This window comes from Chiloscyllium plagiosum, chromosome 25, assembly GCF_004010195.1.
Source record: "Chiloscyllium plagiosum isolate BGI_BamShark_2017 chromosome 25, ASM401019v2, whole genome shotgun sequence".
In the NCBI taxonomy this organism is placed as follows: domain Eukaryota; kingdom Metazoa; phylum Chordata; class Chondrichthyes; order Orectolobiformes; family Hemiscylliidae; genus Chiloscyllium; species Chiloscyllium plagiosum.
In genome coordinates, this window is record NC_057734.1 from 27,997,390 (window position 1) to 28,018,856 (window position 21,467).

Here is a 21,467-nt window from a genome sequence, read left to right on the forward strand (position 1 = left end):
TTCTCAGCGTCAAATTATTGCTCAGGATCTTAACCAAGCATTTTTTATACTGAGGTACTCAAAGCATTGGCTCAGTGTTTAGCATTGCTGCCTCACAGTGCCAGGGATTCGGGTTCGCTTCCAGCCTCGGGTGACTATGTGGAGTTTGCACACTCTCCCCGTGTCTGCGTGGGTTTCCTCTGGTTGCTCCAGTTTCCTCCCACAGTCCAAAGATGTGCAGGTTAGGTGAATTGGCCAAGCTAAATTGCCCATAGTGTTCAAGGATGTGTCTCTTAGGTGCATTAGTCTTGGGACATGTAGAGTAATAGGGTAGGGAAATGGGTCTGGGTGGGTTACTCTTCAGAGGGTTGATGTAGATCTGTTGGGCGGAAGGGCCTGTTTCCACACTGTAGGCATGCTAAAGCTTTTAAACCATCTCCCAGACCTTTCTGTCATCATGAGATAAGCTGCACCAATCAGGATATGAAAGACTCTTATTAAGATAAAATAATCAATGTTCAATTCTAAATAAAAATGGAAAGAACTGTGAATGCTGGAAATCAGAAACAAAAACAGAAATTTATGGAAAAGCTCAGCAGGTCTGTGTAGCTAACATCGTACTATTATGCAATAAGTACTTTGTCTTAAGTATAGCCTGATATCTCAACAGACATGAAAATCTAATTGGGATGTAAATAGGATGTAAGAAACCTAATCTAATCTAACCTTTATGAGGACTGAGTCTTACCCCTGCCAAAGACTTCTTTTAGGCAACTTTCCCCTGTAGTATTGATGCATGTAAAAAGGTTGGTGATATTGAATCTACCCAAGGCAACTCAGCTGGTTCAGGTGCCGATGACCACAACATATACCTTTCTAACAGAAGATACAGACAACTTCACATTTATCAATGACTATGGTGTATTTATGGTCCCTTAGTTCCGTTCTGTCTGCACAACTGGAGGCATCTTCTGAAAGTCTACCCTTCTGAATCCCCTTCAAAATATCAAAGGTCTTTTTCAGGTCACTTTTCAGGCTTGTCTTTCCAGAGAAAAGAACACCAGCCTGTTTAAACTTTCCTGATATTTGTAATATCCCTGTTCTGGTCTTGGCTTTGAGAGTCTTTTCTGCACCTTCTCCCAAGTCACCTCCATATCCTTTTTACAGTCCGAAGCACTATAAAATGCAGAAACAGGAGGAGGCCACTCATTGTTTCAAGCTGTGACATCAAGAAGCAAAGCAGTCTGTTCCAGCCAGCTACTGGAGCCAGCTCACAGTCAGCCCCTTTTCAAACTGCCAGTAGTTGACATGTGAACAACAATGGAGCAAGAAGTGTACAGACTTTGGAAATCCTCACTACTCCACCAATAGAGCCTCTGCAAATTAAAATTGGCCCATTGTGACCTCCTATGAAAGAGTAGATTGTTGAAAAAAATACAGCATTTTTCTTTGAAAGGAGGAGCCGATGAGAAGGTGAGAGTAAGCATTGTAAAGATTTGATTATGGTAGCTCTACTGAAAAGTGCAATTACTTGACAACTGACATAGATTTGACATGATAAACCTAGGTGGCTGTGTAAGTGAAATTCACAGACCTCTGTTAATTACAAGGTGTCTCAATCAATCACTCTTCACAGTTGACACTTAATTCTTGTATGTACATTTAGAGTGCGGTGCCCTTCACAGATCAGGACCTACATTAGGCCATCTCAATCCTGTTAGTTAGCCGACATTGGTTTCAATAAAAAACACGAAGAAACCAACTTGTCAATGCCAGACATATTATTTTTATTAAATGGTAATCAGGTGATCAATAAGAAAGCAGCATAAAACTGTGGAAGTTGGCAGTTTGAGGAAAAACAAATTACTGACAGAATGCATCCTTTGAATATGGAAATTAAATTGTGTAAGTTGAAGTGACTGATGGCATCAATCTTATAGCATTTGAGGAACACTGGAGGGAGACAGAACCGTTCGAAATTAGCTTAAAGTACAAACAGAAACATTTTTTACCTCAGGGCCATTAGTGTTCACTGGGAGATTAGAAGCTGCAGCAGGGGGCAGATTCATCAATTTGTAGGTTGTGAATACTGGAAAACCTCTGCTGTGCTGCGAGATTAAAAATTTATTCCTCAAGGAAGGAAGATCAAATAACTGATGACAGATGGATTCACCAGAGAGTGGGCCTCTCCTCTGCAGAATGAAATTAACATTTTCAGCATTGTGGGATTACTTACTCTGTGCTTTGTAATTGCAAATTAATACATAAAATAAAACATAATAAGCAAAAGCTACTGAATATTTTATTGATAATTAAATTACCAAATTATTATTTATAAGGAGCATACTCATTATATATTACAAGATTAAGAATGAATCACTGAAACTTTTCTGTCCTAAGAATAAACTCAATGTAAGAAATGCAGACCGTGCTCTCGTCTTGGGTAATCTGTTTACAAATATGAGGAGGAGGTGCCGGTGTTTGACTGGGGTGGACAAAGTTAAAAATCACACAACACCAGGTTATAATCCAATAGGTCTATTTGGAAGTATTAGCTTTCGGAGCACTGCTCAGGTAACTAAATAAACCTGTTGGACTATAACCTGGTGTTGTACGAATTTTAACTCTGTTTACGAATATTCAAGGGGATAAATTGTGAAAGAGTTTGAGTACTCTGCATGTTACTGTAAGATGCAAACTTCATCCGTTATAGAGGCATCGCCAAAGACCATTATGTTGGAAGGGGTGGGGGTGCTGCATCAACAGGTTTTCTGGTGTGCCCTGTGGAGATGGTTGCCCAAATGGGCATTGCCATGGAGTGCTAGAAGGACTGCTATCCTGACAAACTCCAGACAAACTGGTTGATGTGATGCCAGAATCCCTGACTGGAGCTACACTGACTCAGGCAAAACATTTGTATGTCACTGCACTAACAAAACACACTGTGCTGTAAGGTGGGTCATGCACCATTCAAAGGGTTAGGCATCCAAATCACAAGTATGGCAACTTTCAAGAATTTTGGTTATTCTGATATGATTCTGTAGTGTTTCTGGAGGTGTTGCAGACAATTCTTTGATTTGCTCAGGCATGTTGTTGCATCCTTCCTGGGAGTATAAAGGATCAGAGATGGGTGGGGGCGGGCAGCTGTGGCAGTGACTTTGGGCCTACAATAGAACAGGAAGATGATGGAGGAGAGGCTGCAGAGAGGGGGCAAGCTCCACCTCATGTCGTGTGCGAACCAGCCTCTTGAAAGTGAAAGGATGCATCTTGACAGTCCAGTCAATGCACCCAGATTCTTGGGCTGTATGTCCAGCCATGTTCTCCTGTATAGTGTCCCACCAAGGTCCTCATTTGAGCCCCACTGAAGCAGTACATGCCTGTAACCTCATCTGCTCATGAGCTCATGAGAACCATCCTTTATGCCTAGCCTTGGATGCAGCCCATTCATGCCCAGATTATTCACTATGTGCTGATCCTAGATCAAAACCAGACTTCAAAATGCCAATATCTGAGCTCAGTTCGCAACCTCTTTGGCTGCTGAGGCTGTGTAGGTGGAGCTAGATGTTATTGGCTATCTAAAAGCAGAAAATCAGGAAAGAAATTCTGAGGTGAAGTAAGTGGTATGTAATGTAATGTAAAAGTTCTATTGTGACATGATCAGCAGCTTGATCAACAAGTCAGAAAGCAGAGTCAGTGTGAGCTAGGAGTTCAGAAGGGAAATAAGGCAGGAATATACCATTATCCTCACTGTTCTCAGGCCCTACAATATTAAGAGCTACCTTTTCCATAGGAATGGTTCCAACTGCCAATTCAAATTTGATTATTTTTATTATGTGCTACCTTGTCTTACAAAAGGTTTAGCTTAACAGCAGCTGGTATGTGGCCAGCTGTGACTCTGAGACTGGCTGCATTTGAATGAAGCGTGAGGGGGGAGCCGGCCTACCTGAGTGTTGTCCTTCCTCAGTGCCCTAGCCTGGTGTATATGCCACATTAAGTAGAAGGAGAGATTGGGGTTGTGGTGGCTGAATATATCATGTGAACCTGTTCACTGACCTCCTGATCACACACCATCCAGCCGACCATCAAGATTGTCTCCTCCTGACCACACACCATCCTCCCGCTCACCAAGATCGACTCCTCCTGATCACACACCATCCTCCTGATCACCAAGATCGCCTCCATCTGATCACACACCATCCTCCCGATCACCAAGATCGCCTCCTCCTGATCACACACCATCCTCCCGATCACCAAGATGGCCTCCTCCTGATCACACAACATCCTCCCGATCACCCAGATGGCCTCCTCCTGATCACACACCATCCACCCGATCACCAAGATCGCCACCTCCTGATCACACACCATCCTCCCGATCACCAAGATCACCTCCTCCTGATCACACACCATCCTCACAATCACCACGATCGACTCCTCCTGATCACACACCATCCTCCCAATCACCAAGATCGCCTCCTCCTGATCACACACCATCCTCCCGATCACCAAGATCGCTTCCTCCTGATCACACACCATCCTCCCGATCACCAAGATCGCCTCCTCCTGATCACACACCATCCTCCCGATCACCAAGATCGCCTCCTCCTGATCACACACCATCCTCCCGATCACCAAGATCGCCTCCTCCTGATCACACACCATCCTACCGGTCACCAAGATCGCCTCCTCCTGATCACACACCATCCTACCGGTCACCAAGATCGCCTCCTCCTGATCACACACCATCCTACCGGTCACCAAGATCGCCTCCTCCTGATCACACACCATCCTACCGGTCACCAAGATCGCCTCCTCCTGATCACACACCATCCTCCCGATCATCATGATCACCTCCTCCTGATCACACACCATCCTCCCGATCACCAAGATCGACTCCTCCTGATCACACACCATCCTCCCGATCACCAAGATCACCTCCTCCTGATCATACACCATCCTCCCGATCACCAAGATCGCCGCCTCCTGATCACACACCATCCTCCCGATCACCAAGATCACCTCCTCCTGATCACACACCATCCTCCTGATCACCAAGGTCACCTCCTCCTGATCACACACCATCCTCCAGATCACCAAGATCGCCTCCTCCTGATCACACACCATCCTCCCGATCACCAAGATCACCTCCTCCTGATCACACACCATCCTACCGATCACCAAGATCGCCTCCTCCTGATCACACACCATCCTCCCGATCACCAAGATCACCTCCTCCTGATCACACAACATCCTCCCGATCACCAAGATCGCCTCCTCCTGATCACACACCATCCTACCGATCACCAAGATCGACTCCTCCTGATCACACACCATCCTCCCGATCACCAAGATCACATCCTCCTCATCACACACCATCCTCCCGATCACCAAGATCGACTCCTCCTGATCACACAATCCTCCCGATCACCAAGATCGACTCCTCCTGATCACACACGATCCTCACAATCACCACGATCGACTCCTCCTGATCACACACCATCCACCCGCTCACCAAGATCGACTCCTCCTGATCACACACCATCCTCCCAATCATCAAGGTCACCTCCTCCTGATCACACACCATCCTCCCGATCACCAAGATCGCCTCTTCCTGATCCCACACCATCCTCCCAATCACCAAGGTCACCTCCTCCTGATCACACACCATCCTCCCGATCACCAAGATCGACTCCTCCTGATCACACACCATCCTCTCGATCACCAAGATCACCTCCTCCTGATCACACACCATCCTCCCGATCACCACGGTCACCTCCTCCTGATCACACACCATCCTCCCGATCACCAAGGTCATCTCCTCCTGATCACACACCATCCTCCCGATCACCAAGATAGCCTCGTCCTGATCACACACCATCCTCCAACTCTCCAAAATCGACTCCTCCTGATCACACACCATCCTCCCGCTCACCAAGATCGTCTCCTCCTGATCACACACCATCCTCCCGATCACCAAGATCACCTCCTCCTGATCACACACCATCCTCCCGATCATCATGATCACCTCCTCCTGATCACACACCATCCTCCCGATCACCAAGATCGACTCCTCCTGATCACACACCATCCTCCCGATCACCAAGATCACCTCCTCCTGATCATACACCATCCTCCCGATCACCAAGATCACCTCCTCCTGATCACACACCATCCTCCCGATCACCAAGATCACCTCCTCCTGATCACACAACATCCTCCCGATCACCAAGATGGCCTCCTCCTGATCATACACCATCCTCCCGATCACCAAGATCACCTCCTCCTGATCACACACCATCCTCCCGATCACCAAGATCGCCTCCTCCTGATCACACACCATCCTCCCGATCACCAAGATCACCTCCTCCTGATCACACACCATCCTCCTGATCACCAAGGTCACTTCCTCCTGATCACACACTATCCTCCCGATCACCAAGGTCACCTCCTCCTGATCACACACCATCCGCCCGCTCACCAAGATCGCCTCCTCCTGATGACACACCATCCTACCGATCACCAAGATCGACTCCTCCTGATCTCACACCATCCTCCCGATCACCAAGGTCACCTCCTCCTGATCACACACCATCCGCCCGCCATCCAAGATCGCCTCCTCCTGATCACACACCATCCTCCCGATCACCAAGATCGCCTCCTCCTGATCACACACCATCCTCCTGATCACTAGGATCACTTCCTTCTGATCACTCATCTTTGCAAACACTTAAGATCCCCTCCCTCTGATCATACATCCTCATGGTCACTAAATTTACTTCCATCTGCCTTAGCCCTAAGTTCTCACAATCTCTGCCTTAACCTCTCTGTGTAGCTAAATATCTTTATTAAGGCACTCCTGAAAAGCTCCTGTTTGATAAAGATTATTTTAACATTGCCTCACATGGCTTATTTCCTAATTTTGTTTTGCCATGCTCTCTTCAAATGCTTTTGGAAATTGTACGTTTTTATATCAACATAAGTTATTGTTGGCAACATACCTGCAGATATCAATAACAGATCACATATGAAAAATAGTTAACACCACTGGACCCCTTACCCCAGCAAAGAAAAATTGATATTTTTCTTTATCAAAAATTCAACAAGGGTGAAAGTTGGGCAAAGAAAGGATACAGTTAGTTGACACAGCTATGCCAAGGTTATGGCAGACAAACTGAAGAATCCTCAAGGAATTTCATCCGCAACGTTTATGGTTGTCACATACTCGCTTTGTGTCGGGGAAACCATGCCTGGCATAGATATTAGAATTTTTTAAGGAGGTACTTGGCAGGATAGATGAATAGAAACCAATCGATTTAATGTATTTAGCTTTCCCGAAGGTGCGTGAGAAAGTACTGCACATAACGTTACTTAATAGGAGCCCATGGTGTTGGGGGTAATACATTAGTAGAATTGGTGATTATCAGATCTCATTGAGTGGTGGAGCAGACCCAATGGGCCAAATGGCCTATTTCTGCTCCTACATCTTATGGTCTTATTGAAGTCACAGAAAACCATTCTCTCACAGTGTTTCTTTATAATGGTGCAGAGATACAAACATCAACTGGTTTAAATTACAACATGAGGAAATCTTTGACAGCCCTTTGTGCAGAATGCTGACTGGATGCTGACAGTACATTTGTGTGTGAGAACAGCTCATTACAAACCTCAGATAAATCAAACAAAATGGAGGAGTAAAATCAGTTAAACTATAAAGAATGGAAGAGGGACGGTGTGCTAGATATCTGAGCAAAGTAAGAAAAGAACTTTAATTAGATAATAGTCAATTAAACAGTTTTAATTCCTTCCGTAGCAGTGTTAATTATTCATTATCTGTCTATCTGGTTTTCAAACACCAGTGTTTTTCTCAAGTGCATAAAAAATATCAGGTTTTTTTCTAAAACAAGGGAGATTGTATATATTTTCATGAAAAATATGATTTGTTTTGCACCTGCATGCTACTATTTATGTTGGAGTATTAGGTAACTAAAGTGAGCAAATTATCAAAGATCCCAGTAATTCCCTTTCATAATGTCTGTTTAAAAACTCAAAAAATGAATGTTGCCACTTTTAATCAAGTCAATTTCGCATTTTACAAAACTTTCTGTATGTTTTACCATTAATGTCTAAAATAGCAGCAGATATATTTTGCTACCTGTTTTGCCTTGTTCCTTTTCCCACTCCTGAATTCCTGAAGAAGGGCTTATGCCCGAAACGTCGATTCTCCTGTTCCCTGGATGCTGCCTGACCTGCTGCGCTTTTCCAGCAACACATTTTCAGCCCTTTTCTCACTCCCCCAGACTCTGCTTTATGTCTATGTGTTATTCACAGCTTCAAATAAATTTCAGCTATATTTGATATGAATGATTGAGTCTAGATTGTCTTCTTATTGAGATAAAGTGTACTAGAATGTTTACCATCATCAGACAATGACAATATTGTTAGGTCTCAACAAAATATTGAAATATTCCTTCCTCCTGCTAGGCATGCAGTGTGCTAATTTAGAATCTACCGTACTCAGTCATAGACCATCTATAGATGGAAAGTTCACTTACTGCTGACTCTAGTAACGTCTTCTTTGAACGTCACATTGTAAAACAGGAAGTGCTGGAGGTCTTAGAAAATATAAAAATGGATAAATCTCCAGCACCTGATCTAATATATCCCAGGGCTTTGGGGGAGTATGGGGAGGAAATTGCGGGACATCATAAAGAAATATTTGTATCATCTATAAAATTGAGTGAGGTGCCAAATGACCGAAGAGTGGCTAATGTTGTGCCATTGTTTAAGATGGGATATCAGAAGAAACCTAGGAACTATAGACCTATGAGTCTGATTTTACTGTCTAGGAATGTGGAGGGGTCTGCTTCTAACTTAATGTGAGGCTTTGTGCTGAGCGTGGAGCCCATCCTTTGTTGTATAGAACTGGTGGCTAATGTCATGTGCACACTTGCGGATCCAACCATGATGCATGGCCCATGTTTCAGCTTCCAATGTTGGTGAATACAATTGGGATACACTTCCTATATCTAGGTGTGATGTCCTCAAGACTGTTGTAGAGGATTTGCAAGATACCAGTGCTGAAAATGTTTTTCACAGCAATCCAGCTCCCAACAGATTATTCAGATTGCCAATTCACTGCCCAGTGCCTCCGTGCAGCAAGATCCTGCTGTCCTTCCTGAGGATAGTAGCTTGGTTCCCTCCAAACCTGCCAATGCTCCGCCAGCTAATCCAGACTCTTACTGCATGTGCCAGTAAGGGACAGCTGAAAGTTGGGCCTTCTCTGTCCAGAGCTGCTTGAGATTGCCCTTCAAGGTCTTCTCTAGCATCTTCCACTAAAAGTCACCAACTTTTCAGAAGCTGTGCCAATGGAGTAGCAGTAATGGAATGCACACTATTAATTATAAGTGTTTGCAAGAGGTGGCAGAGTTCTCTGAGCACATCTTTTGTGACCTCAATGATCACACCCACTGCCTTTTGTTCAATGTGAGGTAAAATAAATATCCCTGAGAAACCCTGAGGTGAATAAGGCTGCCTGCTGACAGTCTTTCTCTCCCTCCTTTTGGAGATTGCTTGTCCCCTACTTGTCTACTTCTGTTCCATCTTCCTCTCACGCTGCAGCGTGAGAATTTTATACATGTCTGGAAAGCACCAAGTGCTTCTACATGCCCAATCTCAGCCCAATAGGCATATGGTAGCAATTGTTATTCCAACTCATTAAGCCTGGATCTTTATGTGGTTATCATAATGACATTTATGTTGGGCATGTCCAAATATGTTACACAGTCAGACAGATATGGATCTGCAGCAAAGTAATTGCATGCAACAGAAAAGGACTAGTATAGTTAATGATCAGTTTAATGCATCAAGTTTAACTATGAAAAAAGCCTGGTCTTTTGAAACTATAGAAAATGGTTCAACAAACAGTTAAATGAAAATTTTCCAAAGAGAATAATTTCGTGCTATGGCTGCTCTTTCTGGCTGTTAGTGAAGTGTATGTTACTCCAGATAAAAGGGTTATTAATAAAATATAACATATAACATTATTAATAATCACTCATTAACATTGTTAACTTGATGTGATCTGATTCCTGTGCTATTCATACCTTAACCATGACATATTGTAAGGCCTTAAGCACTTTAACTATGGCTAGGTTTGAACACACTACACTGGACAACAAATTGTGTCCTTTAACCAACAACTGTATTAGGAGAGATATCAGTTTATAATTCTACAAGAAAGCAAACTACTCCAATAACTTATCTCTATGTAACTGCATCATCAAAAAAGGTATATTTTGAAAAGTTCTTGCTACCAAAGGAGTCTTTAAAATGATTTAAATAAATACTATCCAACATAACATTTCTCTCATATGAATGTAACTGACAATTTAATAAAATCCAATGCTTGTCATAGAAAGGATACTGACATAGAATAAATTGTTCATTTCTTGCTCTCTGCCAGGGTTGTTCATTTGGGACCAGGCACATTGTCTCTTTGGATGTGTTTGATAGAGAGTGCATAAATGGACTTTCCTGACAGAAAGCCTTCTGTTATCTATATTGGAGATACAGCTATGAAACATTGGCAGTATATATATGCATCTTGGTATGCATTTAGCCTCCTTAAAGCACAAAATTATTGTTCAATATGATGGATTATTTCCATTGAGGCTCTTGGATTATAACTTTTAAATTTGTGTTTCATTATACGGTTTCCATGTTTAAGTTGTCATTTTAATGTCATCCAATATCAATATCTCAGGGATTGTATCTGAACAGTTCTGACGCATTTTCCAAAGCTGCAGTTAATCCAGTCACCAGCAGGTGTCAGAGAGCTGCCTGGCTTTTATTCTATCTGAGTCACCCTCTCACAGAAGGCTAAAGTTCCGTGGAATATTGCAAACATGAGCCTGCAGATCATGCCACATTAGAAAGCATCAACATCCCAGTAGGTGTTGTTACCAGAACCTCCTGAGTAATACTAAATGGAATGTTTCCCCTTTAGCCTTATTTCTTAATTTCTGCAGGTCTTGCAGTGATCAATGTAGTAGCCGAATATACTTGCTCTCTGGACAAGTTAGATGGAGATAAATGAGGCACAGAAGCTGCCAAGGAGGCACTGGCGGAGGTATGGATCTTGTAAACATGAGCAGGCTGGAAAATGAGGACAGTAATTTCTGTAGCTTGGACATACCTTTTGAATCAGTTTTGTTTTGGATTATTTTTGTGAACAAAGATTTGTGCTTGAATCTGACTGTGTTGCCATATCCAACCTATTGGAAGGTCTATGGGACCTCCCATCTGTAGCCACAGCATTTCAGAGCAGATACTGCTTTGCTTCCCATCTTCTCTTCATTATCATCACTGTCTTCCTCCTCTAGTGTCTCCACTTCACCATTCTCAGTTATTGCTGTGGATGCACAACTTTGTAGCCAGGCCCAGCTTTAACTCACTGAGATTATTCACATACACAGAGTTAAAACTGGCCTCCTGGCTGTGCCTGCACTCTCTGGGAAACAGGACCATCTTAATTTGTCGCTTGGTATCAATTCTCTCATCGATAGGGAATATATTCACAATTCTCCACAAAATCTTTCATATTCACTGACAATTCACATGGTCATTGAAGAGACTGAAAAGCATGATATTTACTTATGAATGTTTATATAGTCAGAAATCAAGTTATCTGAGCTGAAAGGTTTAAATGAAAATAAAATTACTGTTGTGACTAATAGATAGTTTTGAGCACTCTCTCCAACTGACAGATATCGTGAGGAGCTGAACAATGAAAGCTTTTCTCGAACTGATTAAACTGACTGTCTAGAGAGTTTGGAAGGCTGAACATTCAGTATTGAAAAAAATCACTGAATCTGAACAGCACTTTGCCAGATTATATTGGAGCAGTTGCTGCAGTTCTCTTAGAAGTCTGCTGTAGTCAGGAATCAAGCTTTCATTTGAATTTTGGAAACCTAAAAAAATGTTGTGAAATGTGGCACTAAGTCTATTGTTTATTTTCCTCTTGTCTAAAGATAAACTTTCAAAATATCCCTCCATGCATACTTCCATTGTTTACAGGTTTATTGTCTGAGTGCATTGTGTACTGTCAAAGAGATGGATGAATTTCCATCTGGAAGAATTGTGAGAAAGTAGCAGAAGATTGACAGTGTTGGCCATTACAAATACATTTCTCGCGGGCCGCGCTTGACTTCCAGCCGCAGGCATTTGACACCTTTTTAAAAGCGTGCTGTAGTACGCCTACAATCTATCTTCATCTTTTTGATTTATGCTGCTTGCAAGCACATAAACTAGACTTTTCCTCATCTTCGTCTCATGCAAAGTCAATGCACTTTGTGCACATGCTTCAAAGAAAAAGCTATTTTGCACCATAACTGTAATGTGGTCTATTGCACCAGGGTCTGAACAAACAGTAAATTCTCCATTAACCTTTCAGCTCAGATAACTTGATTTCTGACTATATAAACATTCATAAGTAAATATCATGACTTTCAGTCCTCTTCAATGAGGTGTATAGCCAGGGTTTTTCTTAGCTTAGATCTGAAATCTTGCGGTAGCTTTTAAACTAATTCAAATGGAAGTGTGTTCTTTGACATTCTAAGGACATCTCAGAGCTCTCTGCAGCAGTTAATGCCTTTTGTATTGACAAAATCTGCAGCTATTTTCTATCCAGCAGTATCTCAGGCACAACGTGTACCGAATGGTCAGATAATCTGCTTTTGGTAGCAGTTGTGTGAGGGATCCTTGTTTTTGTTCAGATAGAGTCAAGAGATGTTTTATATCTACTTGAAGTGTGAAGTGTTTCTGAAGAGCCATCCTGCCTTCTAATTAGTCAAACTTTACATATATCTGTCTCATTAGGTGACTGTCAGAATTTTAACCTGAGAACTGAAGTCTCTGCCTTTACCACTCAACTATCTAAAGTAGGATATGTTCACCCTGTCTGCAGACCGTGTTTGTGGATATTAATGGGTGGGTATAGATCCGTCTTGTGATCTAATGATCACCTAACTTCAACTCAGGATTCCCCATCTCTTCATCACGATTTCCCACCCGGAAGTCCCACTGGTAAATCTCTCGTCTGGGAATAAAAGAACTACACAGGTTAGAAAAAAACAATTGAAATGACACAATTGGCACAAAGGTTTCTGGGAAGCTTAAAAAGAATTCAGAGAATTGGGCTCAAATTTTAATATTATCATTTGAATGCAGTTGTTTGCGCTGCTCATCATCTGGCTCCAGTTAGATGGATTGATAGTTTCCATGTCCTCAGAAATGAATTAGTGGAACCTGCCAGAGTGGGCCTGCAGAATTGTGTGGGAGACTGCACACCCATTGCCACCAACAGGAGAACTGCCCCGGTCTCCCATTTAGTCAGGGATGGGGATGGATGGACATGGGGAACTATCCCGCTAGTTCATTAGTCTCATGAACAGCCCACTTGAAGGTCATTATCCCTGAATGCAGTGATGACGTAAAGCTTTTCCCCAACTCAGGCAGCTCTCCTTAGACCCCTAATAGCTGCCCAGCAAAACCCTTTCAGGTTTACCAATGGCCTCCTGCGGGGGCTGAGGTGGCAATAGGGGAATGGCACTTAACGATTGAGGGAGGTGGGGAGGGTTGGTGTTGGGGTGCGTGCTGAGAGTAATCCCACTGTGCTTTGCAGCTGATCTCCCCTCTCCCATCTTGCTGGTGAGCTGCACCCCATAATCTCCACCTGCCCACACTCACCAGTCTCAAGGATGCAGTGACGACTCCTGGTGAAGGCCTTGCTGAAACACTGACAGCAGCAATCACTCCTGGTGTCACTATCTGTAACCTCAGGCACGCAGTGTCTGACTAACATGCAGCTTTCCACGGCACCTACTGGGAACTAAGTTCCCGGGGAGGCTGATACTGCTCACTTGAATGCTTGATTGTACTGAAGTAGCTTCAGGAGCCCTTTGGTGAGTTTTCACACTGCTTCTGTCAACTGTGAACTCAACCCACATCACCTATACTAAATTTTGCCCATTGTAATTAGAGTGCAGCAGGTCAGGCAGCATCCAAGGAACAGGAGAATCGACGTTTTGGGCATAAGTTCTTCAAGAAGGGCTTATGCCCGAAACGTCGATTCTCCTGTTCCTTGGATGCTGCCTGACCTGCTGCGCTTTTCCAGCAACACATTTTCAGCTCTGATCTCCAGCATCTGCAGCCCTCACTTTCTCTCATTGTAATTAGAGGAAGAGAGATAGGCTACTTCAGTACATCACCCTGAATTTACATCTAGTTATAATACTGCAGTTACATTCTTGACTCATTTGATATATTTCTGAGATTTTCTGGTCTAGAAATTAATGATAAATGTCAAATTCCAGACCTCTTGCTACTGCAAACTCCAGTTACAAAAATATCTGTCCCACATGGTGCTGTGATAGAAGATCACATTTGAACTCTGGGGTTTATCTAATTTATGAATATCATTTGGCGCCTCCAAGAACTAAAGGTATACAAAAGGTGAACATAGCCAGCAGAAACTGTGAATACTTATTACCTATAAACTATATATATTTGCATATGACGAGCAGTGCTTTACTAGCCCCTTCTTCCATCAGTTCTCTGTCCCCTCTGATCTGATATCCCCAGACTCAGTATGCACAGACTCAGTAGCTATAACTGAAACGTATGTACAGTTAACCCTTTATCCTGAACCGAACTGGGATAATAGAGTCATAGAGTCATCGAGATGTACAGCACGGAAACAGACCCTTTGGTCCAACTTGTCCATGCCGACCAGATATCTGAACTAATTTAGTCCCATTTGCCAGCACTTGGCCCATATCCCTCAAAACGTCTATTCATATACCCATCCCAATGTCTTTTAAGTGCTGTAATTGTACCAGCCTCCACCATTTCCTCTAGTGGCTTATTCCATACATGCACCACCCTCTGTGTGAAAAGGTTGGTCCCGAGGTCAATTTTATATCTTACCCCTCTCACCTAAACCTATGCCCTCTAGTTTTGGACTCCCCCAGCCCAGGGAAAAGACCTTGTCTATTTATCCATTCCATGCCCCTCATTTTATAAACCTCTATAAGGTCACCCCTCAGCCTTCAATGCTCCAGGGAAAATAGCCCCAGCCTATTCAACCTCTCACTATAGTTCAAATCCTCCAACCCTAGCAACATCCTTGTAGGTCTTTTCCAAACCCTTTCAAGTTTCACAACATTCTTCTGATAGGAAGGAGACCAGAATTGCACACAATATTCCAAAAGTGGCCTAACCAGCATCCTGTACAGCTGCAACATGACCTCCCAACTCCTATACTCAATATTCTGACCAATAAAGGAAAACATTCCAAATACCGTCTTCACTATCCAATCTACCTGTGACTCTACTTCCAAGGAACTACGAATCTGCACTCCAAGATCTCTTTGTTCAGCAATACTCACCAGGACCCAAACATTAGGTGTATAAGTCCTGCTAAGATTTGCCTTTCCAAAATGCAGCACCTCGCATTTATCTAAATTAAACTCCATCTGCCACTCCTCAGCCCATTGCCCCGTCTGATCAAGAACCCGTTGTAATCTGAGGTATCCCTCTTCGCTGTCCACTATACCTCCAATTTTGGTATCATCTGCAAACTTACTAACTGTACCTACCTTCACATCCAAATCATTTATAAAAATGAGGAAAAGCCGTGGATCCAGCACCGATCCTTGTGGCACTCCACTGGTCACAGACCTCCAGTCTGAAAAGCAATCCTCCACCACCACCCTCTGTCTTCTACTTTTGAGCAAGTTCTGTATCCAAATGGCTAGTTCTTCCTGTATTCCATGAGATCTAACCTTGCTAACCAGTCTCCCACGAGGAACCTTTTTTGAACGCCTTACTGAAGTCCATTTAGATCACATCCACTGCTCTGCCCTCATCAATCCTCTTTGTTACTTCTTCAAATAACTTAACAGGTTCATGAGACATGATTTCCCACACACAAAGCTATATTGACTATCCGTAATCAGTCCTTGCCTTTCCAAATACATGTACATCCTGTCTCTCAGGATTTCTACCAACAACCTGCCTGTCACCGATGTCAGGCTCACCGGTCTATAGTTCCCTGGCTTGTCCTTACCACCTTTCTTAAAGAGTGGCACCACATTAGCCAACCTCCAGTCTTCCGGCACCTCACCTATGACTATTGATGATACAAATATCTCAGGATAGGGTCCAGCAATCACTTCCCTAGCTTCCCATAGAAGGTTAGAGTACACCCGATCAGGTCCTGGGGATTTATGCACTTTTTTGTTTCAAGACATCCAGCATCTCCTCCTTTGTGTTACGACGTGGAGTAAACCCTCCTGCTTAAGTTAAAACCAGCAACACAGAAAAGATTTATTCCATGCAGCAACCTGTAAAAATTGGATAGCCAAGAACTATTTAAAGTAAAAATTAACAACTTTATTTCTTAAAGTATAACAGAGAATAATTAACTAACCACAATTTACAATTTATTTCTCTAACCTATCTTTTAGCCTCTCTTCTATAATACTAGTCTGATAAAACTCCCAATTAAAATTAAAAAAAAAACAACACTTCTTATCTCAAAACCAGGCAGCTGCAGGTTGTTGTCTTTGGATCTTCCTGTGCCTTCTTTTCCCCTTGTTAGGAATTTCTGTATTACAGGCTGCTGATCAAAAAAGGACTTTTAAGAGAGCCGTTTTTCAAGCAGTCTGTTTACATGCTAGGACCTGGCAGTTCTCCCCTCAACTGTTCAATTTTCCCTGGTCTTATACTCCAGAGTATTGGATTGTGTCATCGGCTTTTAAGATTGTCAATATACTCAATTCAAACTTGATTGGAGTTTGTTATGTTTCAGGTATAATTTAAACTGATTGGCCAAATTCAAATTTGTTTTTGTCTCCAAGCAATGAACAAATTGAGTTGTTCAACCCAGTGTTACATTGTTATCTTTTTGAGAACACTTATTACTGTGTCAGGTAGTTCTGCTGCTTTTAACTTTCTTAAAAGTATACCCACATCTTCATAACATCTGTAATGTGGACATTTTTCAAGATACCACCATCTATTATCCCTACATTCTATATCTTTCATGTCCTTCTCCACAGTAAACACTGACGCAAAATACACATTTTGCATCGCCTCATCTCCTTGGCTCTACACAAAGGCCACCTTGCTGATCTTTGAGGGGCCCTTTTCTCTTCCTAGTTACCCTTTTGTCTTTAATGTATTTGATGTATTTGTAAAATCCCTTTTAGATTCTCCTTAACCCTATTTGCCAAAGCTATCTCATGTCCCCTTTATGCCATCCTGATTTCCCTCTGAGTACAGTCCTACTGCATATATACACTTCTAAGGATTCACTTGATCTACCCTGTCTATACCTGACATATGCTTCCTTCTTTTTTTTAACCAAAACCTCAATTTCTCTCGTCATCCAGCTTTCCCTACACCTACCAGCCTTTCCTTTCACCCTGACTGGAATATACTTTCTCTGGACTCTCATTATCTCATTTCTGAAGGCTTCCCATTTTCCAGCCGTCCCTTTACCTGCAAACATCTGCCCCCAATCAGCTTTTGAAAGTTCTTGCCTAATACCATCAAAATTGACCTTTTTCCAAATTAGAACGTTAACTTTTAGATCTGGTCTATCCTTTTCCATCACTATTTTAAATCTAATAGAATTATGGTCACTGGCCCCAAAGTGCTCCCCCACTGACACCTCAGTCATTTGCTCTACCTTATTTCCCAAGAGTAGGTCAAGTTTTACACCTTCTCTGGTAGGTACATCCACATCCTGAATCAGAAAATAATGAATACAGAGTAACCTCAATTATCCAAACGAGATGGACGGGCACTATTTCGTTCAGATAATTGATTTCTCTGGGACTCAGAGTTCTCTGTGAAGTTTGCTCGCCGTTCAGAAGACTAGGCAGCAGCACATTGTGTGCGAGAACCTGCCCCCAACCCCGTCCTCTTCCTCTCTGCCCCAAACCTGTCAGCCCCCAATCCTGCCCCCAATCCCACCCTAAGCCTGTCCGCTCCTACCCTGCCCCCAAACCTATCCCAACACCGGCATCTCCAAATCATGACACACAGCAACACACACATGCAGCCACACACACACACAGCCACACACACACACATGCAGCCACATACATGCAGTCACACACACACGTGCAGACACACACACATACACACACACACACACACACACATACACACACATCCAAAGTTAAAAATCACACAACACCTGGTTATAGTCCAACAGGTTTAATTGGAAGCACACTTGCTTTCGGATCGACGCTACTTCATCAGGTGATAGTGGAGGGCTCAATCCTAACTCAGAATTTATAGCAAAAATTTACAGACAATCAATTTTTCAATGTATAATTTCAGTTACATCACACTGTAAATTTTTGCTATGAATTCTGTGTTAGGATTGAGCCCTCCACTATCACCTGATGAAGGAGCATCGCTCCGAAAGCTAATGTGCTTCCACTTAAACCTGTTGGACTATAACCTGGTGTTGTGTGATTTTTAACTTTGTACACCCCAGTCCAACACCGGCATCTCCAAATCATGACACACAGCAACACACACATGCAGCCACACACACACACAGCCACACACACACACATGCAGCCACACACATAACTTTTTACTGCAACATTTTGACAGGTTCCACTATTGCCTTATACTGGACAATGTCGGAGAGATTGTCTGGGGAAGGGGGTTGGGGGGCGCGGTTTAGGGTTCAACCCTGTGTAGAACTCCAGGGAAAGTTTGGGGGGAGAGAGAGAGGGCTGGAGGTCAGTCATTTACAGATGGTGCCTGGACTGACCAGGACTATTCTCGGCAGCATTTCAGTGAGCCGAGTTCACCTGTAAACAAAAGACGCGATCAGGGTTGAAACAGCTCTTTGATGTAATTTTTCTATCGGGATCTTGAGATCTGCTTCGGATTATCCGATATTTGGATAATTGATACTCGGATAATCGAGGTTCCTCTATACACATTGGTAACTCTTCCTGAAATAAATGAATATGCCCTCTTTAAGCTAACTACTCTTGAAACTTTACAAACTTCTCACTGCAATTAAATGCTTTTCAAACTGAGTTTAGGTCAAAATGAAAAGAACAGCAACACCAATGGAAGAAACAATTCTTCAGGTTAGATCAAGTGTGGGGACATAATTAGTAATCAAAACTAAGAACTAAATTGCATGTTCAAGACATGTTAAAATTGTGGCAGTCAATCTCAGGCAGCACAGACTAGTACAGTTATCTCTTTTTATCTTGTACACTGATTAATATAGAATTAAATTCTAGTTGCTTCCAATATATGTGATAAATATAAGACAATGCCTCGTTCTCACAGATATATCTGATATTAGCTAAGCAGACACAATATCCATTAGAAATATATGGGCAATGAACATCTTTATTAAATCATTTGTCTCTGAGTTGACTACATTTTCTTAGTTCATACATTACAAACCCAATCAATTTTGAATTTAAAGAAGTTCTGCAGGATAATTCTAATTGCCTGCAAAATTACTATTATGCACATTATGTAGTAATTACTCCAATTAATTAATCATGTACTTTTAGCCATTTTGCAAAGTACTAAATGCAATTATTGCAAGGAGGAAAAATGAACCATCAATTGCCTTTGTTAGAAAAATGAGTAACTAAGAACACCAACCACAGTCAGACAAATTGCCTCATGTTGTAGCCTCTTATTAGCCTTGCTAACATGCATTATTGATCTACATAGCATGCTTATCCACATGATTGCTCCAGTGTCAGTATATCCACGGATTGTAGGCCAATAATGCAGTGCCTGACGATGCACATTGGATCGTCAGGCACTACTACTAGATGTGGCCATCTAGTAGTAACAGAGTATGCACAGTGTTAGTCATATTGGATCCCCACAATGATACACATTAGAGTACTACCGCATAATGGTAGCTCATAATCACAGAATATTTGAGCAGTACAGTCCTCCACAAGGAGCAAAAACTTGACAACAACTATTGATGCTTGACATTTCAGACCCTGAAAACATGTTGCCTTACTGAAACATCATGCACTATGCACTGGAAGCACCATTAAATGATATGATTGAGCTGGATACATTAGTTCAAGTTGGCACAGCCAACATGTAAGAGGAAGGATATCTGGAGCATCATTTTTGACTCCACATGATCCCATCTGATCTATTTAGAGAGCAAATGGTTGCCTATCTACTACTGGCAGCAGCAGAGGAACAACCATTAGGCATCAAATAGACCCAGAATGCATACACAGATAGAGGGAGATTATTTAGTGAGCAGAATACAGCAGCACAAAACATTAGCGGGGAAGACACGAGTGCGGGGACGGTTGATAAGAAGCTTTCTGGTAAACAGTGAAAATTCAACAAAATGTGCTATGCTGCAGAGTTCTATTGGGATTAAAAAGAATTACTGAGTTGGTTTGTAATCAATGTTTTACACACCACAAGAACTGTATAGGATTGGTCCTGAAGAGAGACATTGAACTCAAAATATTAGTTGTCTTCCTCTGTGATACCTGCTGAGTTTCTCCAGCATTTTCTATTGTAATTACTACAGGGAGCCATGTTTCTTTTTGAGCACATCTTTGGAAGGTCCTTGAGCTGGTTTTAGAGTGGGTGGGAGATCTGCTGCACCAGAGTATCACAAGGCAACAAAATTAACCCTTTCCAGTAGACTTGACATCTACGGTGTTGGTTATTATGACTCTTGTTTAGGATGAATTGTATTGCATGAGATTATTCAGAACGAGTTAAGGAGAATACTTTATAAGGCATTTTTTACAATTAAAATTAATGATTAGGAAACCAGAGGTAGGGAGTGTATAATTTTCAGAGATGCAGTCCTGTATGCACAGGGAGAAATGAAGCATAAAATCCCCTCTTAAACTCTTGTAATGACATTCCTAAAAATGCAGTGTGCACAACACTTTGTGAAGTGGCACTTGATGAAATTACAACTTCTAGGTCTTACTGCAAGTTCAATGAACAGCATCTAACTGTTCTCGAAGCTTTGCTTCTTAGCAAATCTGTTAGTGTTTCAGTGAGGTTTATCTCATTCCTTAACGTTCACACATCAAAGACTCAATATAGGCTTGTAGAATCATAGAACACCCATGGTAAATTGGCAACTAATTTAATCTTCAAGTCCCAAATAGCCCTGAGGGGTCATAAAAATATATCATTCATTTTCAAAGAGGCTAAAGGAGGACTGTTTGGGCAGTTGAATTCATTTTATGAAAGATTACACAAAACCTATAAAGCAGTGTACCTACAGTGCCAGTGAATTAGTTTTCTTTTAAATATTGCAGTGTAAATCTCATTGCATTCTGAGACTGATTTATTTATCTGTGCCTCGACCCTCTTAGCCCTTTATATTCTGATAAATTCCAAATGTTAACACTTTAATGCTAACTATA

At 42.3% G+C, this 21,467-nt stretch overlaps 1 protein-coding gene across 1 annotated transcript in view; it reads left to right on the forward strand.

The window, feature by feature from the left end:
- slc15a4 (solute carrier family 15 member 4) overlaps positions 1–21,467 on the forward strand; it is a 228,407-nt gene that overhangs the window by 150,337 nt on the left and 56,603 nt on the right. The gene's annotated exons all lie outside the window — the stretch shown is intronic.